At 37.2% G+C, this 13423-nt stretch overlaps 1 protein-coding gene across 2 annotated transcripts in view; it reads left to right on the plus strand.

The window, feature by feature from the left end:
- The window catches only part of ERC1 (ELKS/RAB6-interacting/CAST family member 1), a 299516-nt gene that overhangs the window by 141722 nt on the left and 144371 nt on the right, over positions 1–13423 (plus strand). The window lies entirely within an intron of this gene.

Raw genomic sequence — 13423 nt, forward strand, 5'->3', positions numbered from 1 at the left:
GTACTTAGTTACAGGCGTATAGTCTATGGTGCATGTGAGTTTTCATTGTGATGGAAATAACTTTATACACTGCATTATATACCATATCTCCAGGAAGCTGTGTATCTGAGCACTGAGAAAGCGCCTTGGCAGTCAGGAGAAATTTCACTGGAAGCATGGCTGGCTCTTTAGGTTTTTTTACCTTCAGAAGACTCAGGTCTTGATTCTGCCACCATGCTGGTCATTAACCACATCAGGAAATGATAAAAATTTAAAGCATGTCAAGTCAGCAATGGTTAGTTTTAGCTCAGCAGAGCCAGATACATCGTGTTCAAAGAAGTTTCCATTTAAATTTCTGTGGTCATCTCTAAAAGATAGCAACCTCTAAGAGTTTTTGTCTATTTAAGATATGTTTCCTTTAATTCTACTTAGAGCAAAAATGGCTTTATGGAATTTTTTACACTAAGAAGTAGTCTGCTTGTAAGAGTTGTCTGTTCCTTGTGAGTAAGGAGAAGTAAGGCATCTTAGAGATGATAGAGGGGAAAGGAAGAAATGAAGGCATCAGACTTTTTGGCTATGAGGGTTGGGTGGTAATGAGTAGGGCACAAAATAGAACTCTGGTGTTCTTTAAAACAGGTCACCAGCATAGTTTTTTGAGTTTGCTTTAGGTATAGTGATTATCAGAGCTTTCTTCCTCTGTTTGAAGTGAAATCTGTAGCTTTTCTGTCAAAGCTCCTCTTTTCTTGCCCCATTTAACTGCATCTTAAAGCAAAATTATTCACAGTGGTACATCATCTCAGAATTCTCACTTTTCTGCAGTCTCACATGATCAGATTTTTTTCCTATTACCTGCTGAAATTAATTTAATTACATGAAACACTGATGAGTTGGTTTTCTTTTTGTATTATTGCTCTGTTTTCAGTACATGTATCCACAAAGTGTGCAGCTTTCCTATGGGGATTCGAAATGAGGTAGCATTAGAAAGACAAGTGACTGGTTATGGCACCAGGGAGGATGTTTGTATGTCAACAGTATGCTGTGAATTTTGAAGAGCTCCAAGTCAAGTGCTCTGAGAGATTAGAGGAATCCTTCACAATTTGCTTTTTTCAGATGTAACTAAAAAGATGGCTTTTTACCATAAGTTTGAAACATCAAAATACGACATTATTTCTAGAAGACATTTTAAAACATGTCTTTATGTTCATATATCCCAAAGTTAACAAATTACCTAGCACATCATCATCACAAGATTAAGTGAAATTATCATTCAAACTTCATGCAACATTAAACATTTTGACTAACCCATATGTGTCACATCACATTTAGTCAAAGGAATAAAATCTGAAGGTTATTTTTTCTTCTTTAATGGCTAACTTCTGTGCAAAAATTTATCTCCCCAAATAGCTAGATTTTTATTTCTATTAAATAAAAGCCAGGTAAGTATATGAACAGACAGTGAATTTATGTGTCTATGGTAAAATAGTCTTGGTGCAAATGTTTCCAAAATCGACAGTACTAAAAGCTTCAACAGACCCTGGATTCAGCAATAATACGGTAGTTACAGAGAACTCAGCTGGGCAGGAGACCTTTTTAAAAGGTTCCTGAAAAGAATGAGGAGCTCAGTAGCTTCTTTTCCTCCTTTTTTACTGATAAGGACTCCTTTCAGATCCCTGAGCATAGTGGCAGAGTCGTGGGAGTGAAGCATTACCCACAGAAGTGGAAGATGAAGTTACAGACCATTTAAAGAAATTAGAAATCTGCAGGTTGATGGAATCAGATCAGATACATACAAGGCTGCTGAGGGAGCCAGCTGATGTAACAGCGAGGACTCCTTCAATCATCTTCAAAAGCTCATGGCTGTCAGGACAAATTCCTCATGACTGACAAACATCACACCCATCTTCAAGAAGGTTGAGAAGGAGGATTCAGGGAATTGCAGGCCAGTCAGTATAACTTCATGCCCTGGGAAGTTTTTGAAGCAGATCCTCCTGAAAACCATCTCCAAGCACCTGAAGGATGAGAAGGTGATAGGGAACAACAGCCAGTATGGATTTACAAGGGCAAATCATGCCTGACCAATCTTCTTTCAGTGATGAGATGACTGGCTCAGAGGGGAATCAGCACTGTTTAATGTCTTTTAAATGATGTGATGATGAAACATAATACACCTTCAAAAATTTCACGGATGATAGCAAGCTGAGGGGAGTGGTTATGGGGAGTATATGCTAGAGGGCAGGGCTCCTATTTAGGGTGACCTTGACAGAGTGGAGAAATGAACTGGCAGAAACCTTATGAAGTGTTATGCTACTGTGAAGAAAGCCAAATGCATACTGGGCTGTATTAGCAGAAGCACAGCTAGCAGGTCAAGAGAAGTGGTGTTTCCCTCTGCTTGGCACTTGTGAGGCTGCACCTGGAATACTATGTCTAGTTTGGGGCTTTCAGGTACAAGAAAGACATTAGGATAATGGAGTGAGTCCAGCAGGCAGGCCGATGAGATGACTAAGTGCTTCAGCACATGACATACGAAGGAGGGGCAGAGACAACTGGGTATGTTCAAGCCTAGGAAGAGGAGCCTCGTGGGAGATCATGCTGTGGTCTTTCAGCTGTCTAATGGAAAGGTCCAGAGAAGACAGAGCCAGACTCTTCTCAGCGGTGTGCAGTAAAAGCTTGAGAGGCAACAGACACGTCTCAGCTGCCTTGTTGAACAGCATTTTTCTGCTGTGAGAGTTTCAGCTGGCTAGGAAGTTACACCTCATGTGTTTAGTGTGCACCTGTGACTAAATTGAAATGTTACCTTTGGTCTTGTGTTCCTTGTGAAGATCCAGTTCCATTTTTGACCTGCACACAAGGTGATTCACTGCCTCAGATGAGGGCATCAGAACCCTTGTACTTCAGATGTGCCTTTCGGTACTTTACTCATCAGCTAAGGGCATTTCTTATTACCACTGCTAACTAGCTAATATGTTTCATTCTAATTCCTGTGAAACCAGCTTTCCTAACTGGCCTGTACATCATCTCTGCAAATGATTTCTCATCTTTTGGATGAAAAATATGCTAGATAAGCGTAGATATTTATTGCAGTCACACAGTTTATAGATTCAATGCACACTGCTATTGCTATCACTCAATTAATTTGAAATCAGTCTTAATCACATTACTGTAAAATGAAAATAAAATCGCTTATCCATAAAATCCCAAGTAGGCTATTACAGATATTGCAAGATAAAAACATGCCTAACATTCTCACGCTAAGATTAAATTGGTAAACTCTTCCCCCCCCCCATTTTCCTTTCTGTTCTATGGCTGTCTTCCATTTCATTGTCCTGACAGGGTCGTGTAGTCAAGTATTCACTCCCGCATAACATGTTCTTCATTTGCAAACAATGGAAGGCCCCTTTCATGCTGGAGTATGTCAGCTTTTCTAGCCAGTCGTCTTCTTGAAGTACCCCAGGTAATTCAGATAGATTTAATCATGCTCTCAGAAACTTCATTTCTGTCTTATCCAGCAGATAGGCCATTCTTCTTAATTAAAAGAAATGGTTTTTCACTTCCTTGGAGAATAAAATATTTCCAGTTGTCACTTTCTGCTCATGACTGACTAAGCTCTAAGGGGAAAAGTGCCACCTATCCCTTTAGTGACTCAGCATACTCAGTTCAAAGTAAAGTGGTTTTACATGGAAAGTTATTGTGTATCTGTTTACAATATTGAACAGATTTGATAGAAATTGGGACCAAGCATGAGGGTAGTTTTGGAGTGACAGTGAGGTTGGAGTGATACAGTTCCAGCGTTCTTTCAAGCATTCTGGAATGAACTTGATCATTACAAGTAGCCTATCTTCTTTTTTAAAAAACAAGAGTGAGAAAGAAATAGAAATTTGAGTTGCAAAATACTCTCTATAGATAGACCAGAAGAGCCTCATTTGATCCTAGAAATTACAACTGCCACCAACTGGCAGTTGCCAGGCCGGTGTGCTCAGTGCCAGCCTTGACAAAAGATCGCAGAAGGTGCCAATCCAACAGAAAATTGAGGCTGCTTTCCTACTAGTTCCTACTCCCCTGTGTTGCTCAGCTCCCTCCTAGCATGTAAACTTGTGACTTCTCAAAGCCATGGATTTACTGTAGCTTACCAGATGGTAGCTCTGAAAAGTATATGTTGTCTTCCTTAGCTTTCAGCATCAGTCCAACTTTTAGCTTTATCAGTCCCACTGGCACTAATAGCACTGACCGGATTGTTTCCGTTCTGAATGCCAGCAAAACTCAGGTTGTCTGCAAACTTCCCCTTGTATTTTTAATGTCTTGAGTTGATCACGCCATGCTTGATGGAAGTCCCACATGCTGGAAACTAAAAGAGAGGTGACATAATGCAACTTTACCCTGCAAGTATGTGCAAGGGTAAAAAATCTTACCCGTGCAGGCTTCAGTGGGGATGCAGTATCTTTGAAAATACATTCTTTCGAGGTCACCTCGTGTCATACATTTTCTCTTTTACCAATATCGTGTTCCGTGTTGTTTGTTTCTTTCTCTAGGCCTGCCTTGCTCTGCAATAACCTGCATTATATGCTCACTCAGTTCCTTTAGTCCGCAATGTTTAAAAAAAAAAAAAAAAAGTATGTTCTGTTTAATTTTTGAATTTTCAGCTAGTAGGATTCTTGGTTTTGCTGGATATGCCTGAATTCCTCACATAATCGTACCAAATAAATAATAGCATTAATGTTGTTAACTTGAAACCAACTACTGGATGGATATACACGTTCACTTCACTTTTCAGTGTGTAATTTTTCACTTTACATAGATAATACCAGCAGAATATGTTAGGAGTATGTCACAGTTTAGAACTAAATCTTTTTTTTTTTTATTGTTACTAACTTCTTCTTGCAATATATATAGTGGATATAAGAGCAAACACTTTTTCAGTTGACATGTTAACATATTTTAAAGGGTTGATATGTCATTAATCAACATAAGGTGTCTTTTCTTTTAGCATTGCTTGCTAAATAGAGATAATTTAATTAACAAACTTTGTGATCACTGAAGGTATCAGTAAGAGTATATTTCAGATGTCTGAAACGTAGGGCATCTTGTCATCAGATTTTTTTTTTCTGTACTTGTTCAGAATATATTAAAAAATAATGTATTTCTTTAAAACACTAATGGGCATACTTACAAGTTCTGTCACAGATCCACTTACTGTGAAATGGTAGAAAACCCTCCTCAAATGAGTAAGCCAGTAACCTTGTCCATGCACATTACCAAGGCTATTACAGAAACCTCCGATGAAGAGATACTCATAAATGTTGCTTGCAACACTCACTGAGTTCTCCAGAAAGCCAGTGGCATTTGCTCAACTTGCAAAGTATTCCTATCTGTATTTTGGAATCCTACAGCTGACAGACTGAGAAGACAATATTACAGCTGTACCAGAGAAGGAGGAACTAAGCCATCTGCGCTATTTAGATAGGCTGGTCAGCCCTGTATGTGGTATATTTATTACAAATAATGCTGCTGTCCCCCATTTTCCAGGCAGTCAAAAGTCTGTAACAAATCATCTCAGTAGGCACTCATTAACCTGTGTGAGCTGTCAAAGCCAGTGCTACAGAATGTATTTCATAAGAGGAGATACCTCTTAATAAATCTGTTTGCTAAGCACCCAAAAGAAATATGCCAAACATGCCATTCTGAGAGACATTGTGGTTTGCATTCATTACCAGAAATTGGTCTCACCCAGTGGATACCAAAATAGAACTGTATACTTCTCATCTCAGAGTCTCATGATAATGAAGACGCTGTAGCAAGGTACAGTTTGATAAGCGTGATAGCATTGCTTTTCAATCAGCCCCATCCTTTTGCATACTTTTCCTGGTATAGTCTCTGGGAATGGCCAACCTTGGATCAGATTTGGTACAGCTTCTTTATAGCTAACAGGGTAAACACTTTTCCATTCACGTCTATAGAGAGAATCTGTTTGAAAGATTCTTCTTGAAAACAGGTTTGTTTTTAAGGATATAAGCTGAGTAATATAAGATTTTTATTTGGGCGCCTCAGCGACATAAAATCATCAGGCTTTTAGCCCTGAAATGGACCGGTTTACGTTTTTTTTCAGAATGGTCCTCCTAGCATCACTGTCCTCACATCCTTTTCTTAGAGCAAGACTCTGAATGTTCTCATGGATGTTTTCCTTTTATATCAGAAATTTTCTTCCACTGAGTTGGTACATTCACTGTGCTTCCTTTTGTGTCCTTAGCAACTGATCAGTTTAATACCTTTTGCTGAAGACTGGATTTTCAGTAGTTGTCAGCTTGAAAGCATAAGACGTACCTTGATTCTTTAATATATACTATTTCAAAATGACAGGATAATATTCAACTGTTATCCCAAATTTCTGCAAATTTTTAGAAGAGGACTCTTCTCTCTTGATAGTTCGGTATATGCTGCAAGGCAAACATAAGCTACTCCAGCATAGTTCTTAAATGCTTTGCTTTTAACATTTTCTTCTCCTTACATTATATTTAATTTTTGGTTTTGTTTCAATGCCTGGTTTTTACATTTGATTTTTCTTTTAATTATTGATTGTATCAGGTATTATTCTGGGAGGAATGAAAAGATGGCATACCCATATGAAAGAAAACAACTGCTGTATTGTGATTTGTTTTCTTTTCTGGCCAGTGGGACTGCAGTTAAGAGACATGTGTGATCTTAGATCACAAAAATACCCTCTCGAAACCTCAATAAAATGCCATTCATAAGGAAGATTTTATTGCTGTTTAGAAAATACTTTTTTCAGCCAAATGGTGAAGGTCTCCTGAGCAGAGAGTTACTGGCTGCGTGTGATCTGTTCACAGGGCGGTTGGCTTGTGCACTGGAGTTAAAGGTAAAAAGAACAGCACCTTTGGGACTTCCTCCCACACTGTTAGGGCCAAATTCAACTAACCCAGCGTGTTGCAGGGAGAAGGAACCCACATTGAGGCCTAATCAGCCATTTTATAAATGTCATTTTTGGCTTTGCATCTGTTTGCTCAATTAACAAAAGCAGAAGAAAAAATACAACAGAACAAACTTCAGAACTACTGAATGCTTTTATTAAGGTCCTTAAAGCATTAGTATTTTTCTTAACAAAGGAACACCCATATCATTATCTTGCAGATTTATTTCAGAGTTCACCTTGAGTTTGTATTTTTAATGCTCTTGGCTTCAATAAAAACTAAAGGTTGCAATGTTTTAAGGTTAAAGGTTTCTTTTCTAGTTCAACTGTTGTCAGCTTTCAAAAATAATTATAGAACTTGACATATAATTAACTTGATATTTAATCTCTGAAGCCTGATTTTGAATTTGACATGAGTTATGAAATTATGGTAATGTATTCATTACTTTCATCACAAAACTTGCTTCCTAGGAAATGGATGCTGAGAATGTAAATAGTTGGGAAGCTGCACATTAGTTTTATGAGGGTTTTTTTGGCTGCACATGAGTGGGGCAAATAGGTGTAGTGGATTATATCTACAAAAGTAGAATTCTAGATTAGTGAAAACATGAGGTGCTGTAGATGTATACCTGAAGTTTTTAGAGTGTCTTGGTTTTAGTATGTTGTATCTGGCCATGTCTGAAAGCAAACCTTTGGTTTGCTTAATTTGATATGGACTTGTTGCACTAAAACTAAGACACTTCTGTTAATTTCTGCTGTTAATCCCTCAATTTTAGCCAGTTGGTTAAGGCTCCTTTTTCTTTTATTCCTCTTTTTTTTGTGAATACCGAGACAACAGCATTTGACTTCACCATTGTTTGTGTGTAATTGGGCTACTGCCTCAAGACTGGAGAGTAGCCTAATTTATCCTAGTTTTGTTCAATCAAGGGATTGAAGGAAAAGGTAAGTATTTTCCCTGAAATAAATTAGTTTGGTATTGCTTAGTGCATGCATTTGAGACATGCGCTTCTCATCTTTAGTTAGGTTTCTCTTTCTGTTAAAGTATTTATTATGTACCTTTCTATAAATTCACTGACTGTTGATGCTGCATCATTTCACTCTATCATGAGGAAAATTGTTTCCATAAATGTGTGTTCCCTGCTGATGGCTGAGAAATAATATTTCACAGGAGAAGCACCAGTAGCATTCAGGTTTAGTGACTGTGGTTTTGATTATATTTCTTGGTCTTCTGCTAGACAGAATCAGAGAGATTAATGTGAGAAGAGGAAAACTTCAAAAAATTGTATTAACCTATAATTACGTATTGTATGGCCAAATGTGGGAGGTTGTTGTGTTTGACAGTTGATGCATTTCACATCAGACAAGCTTGGACTCAAGTCTGAAGGACTTTATTTACTCCTGAAGAATTAATGTTTAAAGGTACGTGTTAGTGCAGTTATCTGTAGTGCAGGCTGATGATAGCTGTTTCTGGTTAGGACTTGCTAATATCCTCTCATGAAACATGCCATGTAGCATTAATGACTTGTGCCACCTCACTACTTGAAATACGTTATCTATAAACTTCATGTATTGCTAACAGATCAGGAGATGGGGTTTCTTTCTGAGGTGTTTCTAAATGATAGGAGGGTTTGGGTTACGTATTTATCATGTTGAGTTTCTAGATTCATGTGCCCTGTGCTCCCCTTTCTCATATCTTCCCATCAGCTGTTTCTGGAAGAAAATCTTAATGTTGTTTTAGCTAGAGTGAGAAATGTGCTGGCCAATATGCTGACTGCATCAGGAAGTGTGCATTGATATCATGCAGATAATTCTTAATGCTGAGGAAAGACAATGACCAGTCTGGAGTTGAGATCTGCTTCTAGTCTTTGACATCCACAGCTCTTGATTCAGACACTGTTAGGCTCTGGTTCATAAAATCCGGGGCAAGCTGGTTTCCCATAGCCTTTCTAGTCTTCATCCCTTGCCCCCTCCAGTGCTGATCTGAACACACACTTTGTTTTCAAAAATCAAATTTTCCTAGCTTCAGGAAATGAAGTCCACCCTGCCCATCTCTTAAAGCCACTGTGGGACTTCTTAGCTCACATACAGCAGACCAGTTAAATTTTCAGGGTCTGTTAATATTTTCATTGGCATATGTTACCTTGTCATATAAATGGCACAGAACAGCGAGGAACAGTGTAACAAAGCGATGAGAGATTGTGGGAGGAGAGGCTCACAAGCAGAAGAGGTAACAGTGCTAGAATTTGCCAGCTGTGCATCTGAACAATAGCAACTCATTGAAAGTATGTTGATTGGTCTTTTAGTTTGGTTGCAGTGTGCAACAGAGGCGGTGATATTAAACGAAGCTGTTTGAAAAGCGTAATGAAATTATTGTTTCTTTTACTTTGTAATTTAATGCACCATTTTTTGACCTTAGTATAATGTTGAAGAATAGTGACAAGCTACTTAAGAAGCTGAGATTGCTATGGACAGCCCAACAAAGCAAAGGAAGAAGGCCAGATAATGCTTACTGTTAAAAAAAATAAAAATCCAGCCATACTAAATTCCATGAAGATCTTCAGCAGTGTGTAACTCCCCTGATCCTAATTTTTCAATGCGTAAGATAGGGAACTTTGTTCAACTTTTGGCAACTTTCCTTTGACTGTCAATCAGACACCCAGCTGTGGTGATGGGACTGTGTGATGTGGTCAGTCCTGTTTCCTTCATCACTTATTTAGCTTCCTTTCATCACTTTCTTTCCTGAGGTTAAGCAATTAGGCTTTCCAAATGCTGCCATTATTCTCTGTGGTTTGGTGATCAACCACTGGTAAGGTGAAGTGAGTTTTGAGCAACTAAAAGCTAAAGCAAAACCTTTCAGAACAGGGGTTTTTCTTATTTTCAAAACAAAGTAGCATTTTGGGGAAGACTTTCTTCTTGGCTTTCTTCTGTTACACTTCTCAGAATGTAAATGTTTTTCTTTGTGTACCAAAACTACAAAAAAACAAAACAAAACCCAACAACTATGTCACTATGTTTATGATCTTTTAAATTCATAAGTTAAGGTTAAGGATATGGCCAGCTAAAATATTTGGTGGGGCAGACCTTAAAAACAAAGAAGTGATGAAGGAAATGGTGGGTGTAAAGTAGTGAGTTGGACACTTTCCTGTGAGTTTTAAATCAGTCCAACTCGGATCATTAGCATCCCATTATGTTGATGTTGTTGATTTTTTTTCAGTAAAAATTTCCTTTTTTTCTCAACCACCTAATCATTGAACAAGACTGCTAATAAAGGTCTGGACAACTTAGCTGATTGTTTCCTGCCTTCCTGTTTTGCGCTCTGACCTAAATTGCTGTAGTATTATAGTCTTTCAGATGGCTTCTCCATTTCATTCCACAAGTGAATAAACATAGTCCTCTGTGTCTCTTAGGACTACGAAGTGCTTTGAGGTCTTATGCAATGATATCAACTTCCTCAAGGAGGGCAGCAGAGGAGGAGGTGCTGATCTCTCTCTGGAGACTGGGGATAGGACACAAGGAGATGGAGTGAAGCTGCGTCAAGGGAGGTTCAGGCTGGACTTTAGGAAAAGGTTCTTTACTGAGAGGGTGGTTGGTCACTGGAACAGGCTCCCCAGGGAAGTGGTCATGGCACCAAGCCTGCCAGAGTTCAAGGAGCATCTGGACAATGCTGTTAGTCCTATGGTTTAGTTTTAGGTAGTTCTGCAAAGAGCAGGGAGTTGGACTTGATGATCCTTATGGGTCCCTTCCAACTTGAGATATTCTATGATTCTGTATTATATATTGTAGAATCGAATATTTCATAATAAAAGGTACATTGGCAATTTTAAACTAAATAATATATTACTTCATTGCATACAGTTTTCTTTGCAGGTTTCTTCGATAATGTTGACTATTGCATCAGTTGATCTTACGTTGAGCAGCAAAGTGTACTTTAAAGCAAATTAAGTTCATCTGTCCATCAGGTTTAGTAGCTGCAGCAACAGTGGACTGTCCTGTGGGTGGTGGTAATGCTACGTCAATGAAGGCTTGAACTAAACAATCTTTCTGACATGGCTGACTGACACATAGAAATATTTTCTGAGTACCTAAGTCAGATGAATAAAACAGGCTGTTTCTATAACTGTACCCAAGGTCTGTATATTTTTCTCCTAGTGTGTGTATTCATGAGGTGAAGTATAGTACGTGTGCATGCATTTTATATTGAAGGTAAGCTTCTGTGGTGGTTTAAAAGCATTGTACATGTATACTTATACTTGGATTATTATAAAAACACTGTTGTGTGTTAGGCACATAACTGTGAAGGAAAAATATATTAAAAGGTAATTATACAATTTAAATTAACTTATGCATATTTTCAGTTAACATTTTATCACCTTTTATTTTACAAGAAGAACATCTGAAATTATGCCAAAAAAGATAACCAGATGGGGATAATAGCTTACGTTACATTAACATGTAGCATGAAAATCCATATGACGAAAGAATTAACAGCTATATATGCTGATGTGCATTACAGTAAAAGATAATGAGGTTAGTATTAAAATGCAAAAAATATTCACATTAGTACAAAAAAATTATATATTTCATAAAAGCCTTAATAAAGAATAGGACCTATAAAGCAATTAATCTTATTAGGGAGGAAAACTCTTCCAAAGGACTCACAGGTAACAAAGTGACTTTCCACTTTTCAGGAATGCTTGATGGTCCACTGGTTTTCTATTGCTTATATTCGTCTTCCTGTTTTAAAATTATTTTAGAATGTGAAATCTTGTAATTTGAAAGTCTTTATTGCTTATTGTGATTATTTTAATTTCTTCCCCATGAGGTTCAGCTATACCTCACCACTGGAATTCAAGAATTTCATAGAGAAGTTGGAAGGTGTGGGGTTTTTAAGTGATGCAGCTTTGTTTCATTAAAAAAAGGATAAAGTCATAGAAGTGAATAGTTATTTTCAGTGTCCAGATTGAGAAATCTTATGGGTTTTTTCAGCAGGCATATGGCTTAAATTGGGCACCCAAAATCAAAGGATGTGAAATGATTAATTCTGAAAATCTTGGCCCATCTTTAGTTAAAGGACTTTGGGGTTTATTTTTTTAAATTGAAAGCCTGATTTTGATTCTACTTCCTTTTTGCTGATGTATTCTATTGTAACAGCACTTGGCATGACATATTGTGAAATGGAGAAAAATTCTAAGCAATGGAAAAGATTTTTCACTTTTGAGTACCAAATTTTTTAGAAGCCATACCTCAAAAATAGTAATTATCTGAAAATTGCTATTAAAAAAACACAAAAGAAATTGTTATTTCCAAAATGAGTGGGATTCTTCACTGTAATTCAACATATTAAACATTTTCATTAGAATTTTCTTCTTTTATATGTGACTAGAACATTTCTTTTTTTATTCGATTTGAGAGTGACTTTTAAGAATAAACATCTGAGATGAGGTAAATTTGCTTTTGTTAGTTTGTTATTGTTTCTCTTGGTTCCGGTGATATCCTTCTTTAAAGCATTATCTCATTGTATGTGAACTGGGTCTCCAATTTTTGTTAGAATCACCAGCATTTCTTCTCTCTCTAGTCCCATTTTAAAAAGATGTTTCAGTAGGAATATGTACTTGCAGTAATATTTTATGCTCTGTATCTCTCAAATTCATGTGCTTTTTATTTTATGATGAGAATTCCACATGCACATTGCAAATTGCTGTTTACTCAGTTGCTGTACATGCTAACACTCATGCTTTCTAGAAAACACTCACAAATCTCTAAGCTGTTGCCATCATTGTAATTCATTCATTTTCTTTTTGCTATCTTTAATCTTGTGCAGTTTTTTCAGTTTTAATAAATACACTCTTACAGATGAAGGATTTCTTTAAAACTTTACTGTCCCTTTGACGGGTTATGTGCTATATATATGTGTAATTGCATTCAAAAGAGTTAAAGAACATTAAGTTTACAAAATGAAGCTCTCAAACTGAGGGAATTCCAGAGCTCTGTTTCCTTCTGCAGTCCTAATGAGCTTCCTTGTGCACATATATTAGGACAAATCTTCATTTTCCTCTTGACTGTCTTCTCATAGAATGTACCACCAGTTGCAGTGTGCTCGCTTAAGACGCATACTTTCTGTATTTTATTTTATTGTTCCAGTTCAGTGTGTGGTCCAATTCTGCACATTGTTCAGTGGTGGTGTGAAGATGAAATTTTTCTATAACGATCATCAGTAGTGTTTCAGTGTTCAAAATAGCAACAGAACTGTCCTATTGAGCAGTGAATTGGGTGATTCCTATTAATCAAGCTTCTGAGGTCTGTTGATATTAAAAATGTGTGTGTGTGTATTTAAATATTTTTTAGATATTGTTTTTGTATATAAAAACACAATTCTGACTTTGGCTTTGAAGACAAAGTTATCTGACAGAGAAGAAAGAGGATTTTTTACAGTATCACAGGATGGATTCTTTACAGTTTCACAGAACTTTCACAGTACAAATGTTCAAGGGCTCTGGGCTTGTATATTCTAAACCTGTTACACAA

Source organism: Buteo buteo, chromosome 19 (assembly GCF_964188355.1).
Source record: "Buteo buteo chromosome 19, bButBut1.hap1.1, whole genome shotgun sequence".
Classification (NCBI taxonomy): domain Eukaryota; kingdom Metazoa; phylum Chordata; class Aves; order Accipitriformes; family Accipitridae; genus Buteo; species Buteo buteo.